Below are 6,107 nucleotides of genomic sequence, written 5' to 3'. Positions count from 1 at the left end.
TGAGGTGGGCACTGCGTTATTTTACAGCGTAAGCTGTTATGGGTTCGCGATGGTGTCCGCCGCCGCCGCGTAAATGCGAAAAAAGTACCCGGTCTCCGCCAGGATCGAAGCCAGGCCCGCTGCGCGAGTCCGATACTTTACCACTGAGCCACGGAAGCGCTTGCTATCAGACAGCAGAAAAACTCCTTATAAACACGCCCCATAGGCAGGCGTGCAGGCGCAGACGACCTGAGCCTCCGCCAGTATGGTGGCGCCATCTAGTTAAGGCGCCTGCAAGCGCCGAAAATCCCGATGTTAGATGTGCAAACGCCGCAAATCCCGATGTTAGATTCTGGGTAACTTCTCGGTACACGTTATGGCGTCTCCTCGCAAGGTACGAACCGCTGCTGAAGAAGCGAATCGTAGAGCTACGTGCGCGGCTACAACCAGGCATCATCGGGCTCAGAAGACTGCTGTGCAGAGAGCATTACAAGCCTCAGCTCGCCGTCGACGCCGGGCGGACAGTTCAGATCGTTCTCGTCAAAATTGAGGCGAAGGGACTGTGCCGCGAAGACCCTGTTGTGCGTGGTGCCGAAATTGGAGCTACTCTTGCGCCGCTCAACCAGCTTACGCTGTGACTGTGCTGTGTGTGCCGCGCAGGCCTGTGATTTTTTTTTTTTACTATGACGGAGATAAAACACGCCAGTATGACAGGATTATGTATTGTGGCCAGTGCATGTGCATGTATCCGTATGTATGCCCTTCACCAGTGAAATTGTTGCCCGTACCGGCTATACACGTGGGCGTGTTTCGCTAGGTCGATATCTCAGAATATTAGATTGGAAGGCGGAAACTTGAAATGAAAACCAATGAGCGGAAAAAATGAAAATTAATGAAGGTAACATAGCCTCATTGTGTTCACTGATATGCAGTGGCGTTTGACCAGTCTGATGAGTGAAAGAAACGATGCCGACGACGACGAAGTGCACACGGGTTCTTTCAGTATTACGAAAAATGCATCTCGAAATTCCGCTTCCTAAACTAGAGTTAATCTTAATATCAGAAATATTACTTACTCTCGGTGCGTCAGTTCAGGGAAGCTTTCTGCGAAGAGTAATGGAAGCTTTCCGAGAGACAGTTGAAAATTTTGAGTGGAGCGGGACATTTAAACAAAGTGATCCTGACTGCGCGTATGATACGCTTCTAAATTATTTTCTGTCACTATGCAACGCTTCATTTCCACACAAGATATTACGAACATAAAAAAATTCAAAAATTCGTATGCCATAGATTACACCGGAATTGATTAAGCAAGATTCAGATTAAGAATAAAATGTTTAAGAAATTTCTCAAAACCCACGATGTTGACTTACTCAGAATTTAGAAAGCGTTTCGTAACAGTCTAACGAAAGAAATCCGGAGAGCAAAAGATAACTAGTTCTGCGAGCTCTATTCTATACGAGCGTCAAGACCAGACATAACACGGCAAAAACTAAACACCACGCTGAATCTTTCAACGCATTCGAGTATTTTAACAAAGATAAGTAGATGAAGGAAGAATTTACTGGGAAACGATAACCAGGTTTGTTCAATGATTATTTTGTCAATCTCGGTACCGGAGAAACTAATGACAATGCTCTGCGTTACTTGGAACATTACAATGGCAAAACCTTTTTTTGTTAACATTGTAACAACGACAGAGTTAATTTCTATCTTTTTAGAACTTAAAAGTGCTAGCAGCGACGCAGATGGTATTAAAATAAAACCCGTCAAATATATTGTACACCTTTTAGCACCTTGCCTAACACATGTTTTCAATCTCTGTTTAGTAGAAGGCGTTCTTGCCAAACAAAATGAAAGTCGCAAAAGTAATCGTGTTACATAAAAAATGAGAAAAAAACATTATCTCAAGCTATAGGCCAGTGTCACTATTACCTATATTTTCAAAAGGCTTGGAAAAAGTAATTTTGTCAAGGTTGTCTAGCTTTTGCGAAAAGCATAACATAATGAATGCTCCATAATTTGACTTCAGGAAAAAGCGCTCAACAGAACTTGCTCTATCAGAACAGAAGTTATTTTTGAATGCTTTTGAGAAACGACACTTGGCTCTGGGGATCTATATAGATTTTACCAAAGCCTTCGATTATCTTAATCACAACTTGTTACGAAAAAAGAAACTTGAAATGTATGGATATCGCGACAAAGTAATAGCCCTTCGCCTGTCTTATTTAAGTTGTAGGCACCAGTTCATAAATATAAATGACCATTAATCTGATGTCAAACAACTTTTATCTGGTGTTCGACAAGGAAGTATATTTGGTACATTTCTCTTTAACTTGTATATAAATGACACTGTAAATACTGATAAAACCACAAAAAATGTAATTACGCAGATGACACGACCTTGCTTTTCTGCGGCATATTATTATCAGACATTATCTAGAGGGCAAACAAAACATTACTGCAGCTGGGTAAGTGGACTGATTATAATGCACTAAAGATTGATATTACCAAAACAAAAGTTGTGCTTTTCCGGCTAAAAATAGGGACGTGGTCACTGATACAGCTTTCATGTATACCAGCTCAATAATAGAGACAGTTAAAACATTAAAGATACTTGGGGAAATATTTTCGGAAACAATATCTTGGGACGACCACGTTAGTTATGTTACACGAAAGTTATCCAGTATCGTAGGGATAACTTATCTTAACAAACGAACTCTCCCCATGAATGTTAAACCTATTATTTATAACTCGCTTTTTTATTCCCATATAAATTACTGTCATCTTGTATGGGGATCTACTTCGAGGAACTTACGAATGCTACACTCCCTTCAGAATAAAAATGCTGAGACATATATAACGCAGCTTTCGATAATCACTCGGCACCACTTTTTCGCAAACATTGTTTTACAAGTGCCTTATCTATACTCTTATCGCCTTGTCATAGCACATAACTTTAAAAAGCCAGTTTCTCTCTAGCTTGCTTAGACAGGAGGATTCACAAATATTCCGTTTGTGATGTAGAGACTTGGAAAGTACCATTATGTCGAACCAATTACGGGACACAAATGTTAAGACACAAACTTCCGAAGTTAATGAACTTATGTAACAGTGAAAACATCACTCCGGGACGGTCTTCCAGAAAAGAATTGCGTGCTTTCTTTTCAAATTTCTACATGCTTTTTTTTCATTGGTTTTCTAAATTAGTCTCCAATCATGTGTTTCTTTTTAATCCTAGTTTAGCACTGCGAAAAAGTGTCCGATATAATTTAAGCATAATTGCTCAATTTCTTCATAAATACGATGTTAGTCTGTTTTAAATGTGGAAGTTACACTGCATGCCGTAGTTAGGAGTCTGTTTTTTTTTCGTAATGCAAGTTCTTTCAGTGTGTTCTTTTTATTGTATCTTGCCAATTGTTGTCTTGCCGTCGGTGATCCAGGCACAAGTCGTAGGAGAAGAGGGGTGATTTAATGGAAGAATACAAAAAGTTACATGGCCACACAGGCTGACTTTGACACACAGGTCAACTCCTACGAGCACAGACACACGTCTTCTTCTTTCACCGACCAGCCGACAACTGCTACGTGGGTCCCAAGCTTCGATAAGGGGCAGATATACTCCGACGTAGAATGCGCGCGTGCGGCACAGCGACTTTACGTCGGCTGAAGCGCCACCCTCTACAGTCCGACGGCTCCCGACCGCCGACGTGACCGGCTGCTCCTGACGCGCTTGGACGTCGTCCGGCTCCAAATAGAGCCGCTGCCGCCAGTACAAAATGGCCGCTTCACACGAAAACACGTGCGAAATCCGCACGAAACGAGCGAGACGCTCCACAGCATGGATAATCTAGCCACCGTAGCATGGAGGAAGGAAAAAAGTTTTTCTCCCTCCATGCTCCACAGGCACAGGTACAGTGGCTAGAACGGGTAGTACAGGTCTAGAGTGTACTAGACCTTATTCTAGTGCACTCTACACAGGTCCGAGTGGCCAATGAAATTGTTTCGCGGGTTCACGACAGATGGCGCGACGTTCTGCGCAATAACTGCGAATGCGCTTCTCCAGCTGCGGCCGCTGCGCCGCGTCGGAAGTGGTTGCACTGTTGAGAGCCGGACGTGCGCCCATAGAATAAAGACCAACTTTAGAGAAGGGAAACTGTACCTTCCACAGTGGTAGGAAAATAAGAAGCCGCTGCGCATGGAACTCACTGAGGTGCCCGACAGATGGCGCTGCTCAAACAGGAAGCGCCATGTTACAGTAACGTCGGTGATATATAGAATAGCAATGCAAGCCATAAAATTAGAACTGTCGAAGTGGGTGGAGAAAAACGATGTATTGGGGGAACTACAGAATGGGTTCAGGCCAGGCAGACGCTTAGAAGACAATATGTTTGTACTAACTCAGTGCATTGAGATTTCAGTAGCTCAGAAAAGACCTTTATGGATAGCATTTCTAGATATTAAAGGAGCTTATGACAACGTAGACAGGGAATTGTTGTGGGATATTCTTCAATATGAAGGCATAGATGATGATTTCGTGGAGCTGCTGAGGGAGATATATACAGACAACCAAGTACAAGTGGTATGGGAAGGCAGAAAAGGAAATGAAATGGTGGGAATTCACCAAGGATTGAAGCAAGGATGCCCTCTGTCACCATTGTTGTTCACGCTTTACGTCAAGGGTATAGAAAGACGACTGGAAAACAGCGAATTAGGTTTTGATTTATCCTACATGCGTAATGGACAAATGATGCAACAGAAGGTGCCCGGACTGATGTACGCAGACGACATTGTGCTACTAGCGGACAATAAAAAGGATTTACAGATACTTGCAAATATCTGTGGGAATGCAGCGACAAATCTAGGCCTTAAGTTTAGCACAGAGAAATCAGGAATTATGATCTTTAATGAACACACGAGTAACTTCGTGGTGTCAATTCAACAGCAAGTAATACCCATAGTGAAGCAATATAAGTACTTCGGCATACACATAAACGAAGGAAATTACTCAAACAACCACCAAGATAATCTGAAAATAAAGGGGAAGCGGAATGCAGCAATAATGAAACACAGAGCACTGTGGGGCCACAATAAGTATGAGGTGGTGCGTGGAATCTGGAAAAGAGTAATGGTGCCAGCGCTAACATTCGCAAATGCCATTATATGATTAAAATCGGATATATTGGCGGGTTTGGAAGTTAACCAAAGATCAGTAGGCCGGTTGGCTTTGGGAGCCCACGGTAATACCACAAATGAGGCAGTGCAGGGTGACATGGGTTGGGCCTCTTTTGAAGTCAGAGAAGCACAGAGCAAAATTAGTTTTGAAGAAAGGCTCAGGAACATGGATGAAAATAAATGGGCGGCTAAAGTGCACAAGTATCTCTACATGAAAAGCGTATAGACACAGAATGGAGGAAGAGGTCAAGGAAGTTGGCAACCAAGTACAGGATAATCGAAACTGCAAATAGACAACCAGAAGTCATCAGAAAGAAAGTACGAGAAATAGAGACCGTGAATTTGATGCAAAGAATGGAAACAAAAAGGACAATGGAGATTTACAAGAATGAGAAGAAAGAAATTAGAAGGGAAAATCTGTACGATAACACAAAGGGCAGTGCCTTGCTATTTGAGGCTCGAGCCGGTTGCCTAAGGACGAAAACATATCGGAACAAATATTCGGAACTAGATGAGACATGTGCATGCTGCAGTAAAGATCCAGAAACCACTCAGCACATCCTGATGGAATGCGACGGGATCCACCCAGCGAGAACCGTAGGTAACGTGCAACTCCCAGAAGCGCTTGGTTTCAAAGTGGAAGGAAACATAAACAGATCAGCCGTAGAGATCAGCAAGAGACGATTGGAGTACTGGTGGAAAAAAAGCAGGGAAAAGATGGATACGACCTGATCTCTTAAAATCATAGGCAGCGGCACAAGGTAAACTTTTGAAAAAGAAAAATAATAATGAGAGGTATACAAAAATGCTAGATAAAGAACATGTATAGTATACCTGATTAAATCAAGCAGGCTAGGTGACTATTTGTCGCCGCCCCGTTTCAAAGGGGATGCCAATAAATCATCATCATCATCAGCGGAAGTCTTATTTTTTTTTAGTGCGAAATCCAATAT

This window comes from Dermacentor silvarum, chromosome 8, assembly GCF_013339745.2.
Source record: "Dermacentor silvarum isolate Dsil-2018 chromosome 8, BIME_Dsil_1.4, whole genome shotgun sequence".
Classification (NCBI taxonomy): Eukaryota; Metazoa; Arthropoda; class Arachnida; order Ixodida; family Ixodidae; genus Dermacentor; species Dermacentor silvarum.
The sequence above is the reverse complement of the archived record's forward strand: the minus strand, read 5'-3'. Positions refer to the sequence as shown.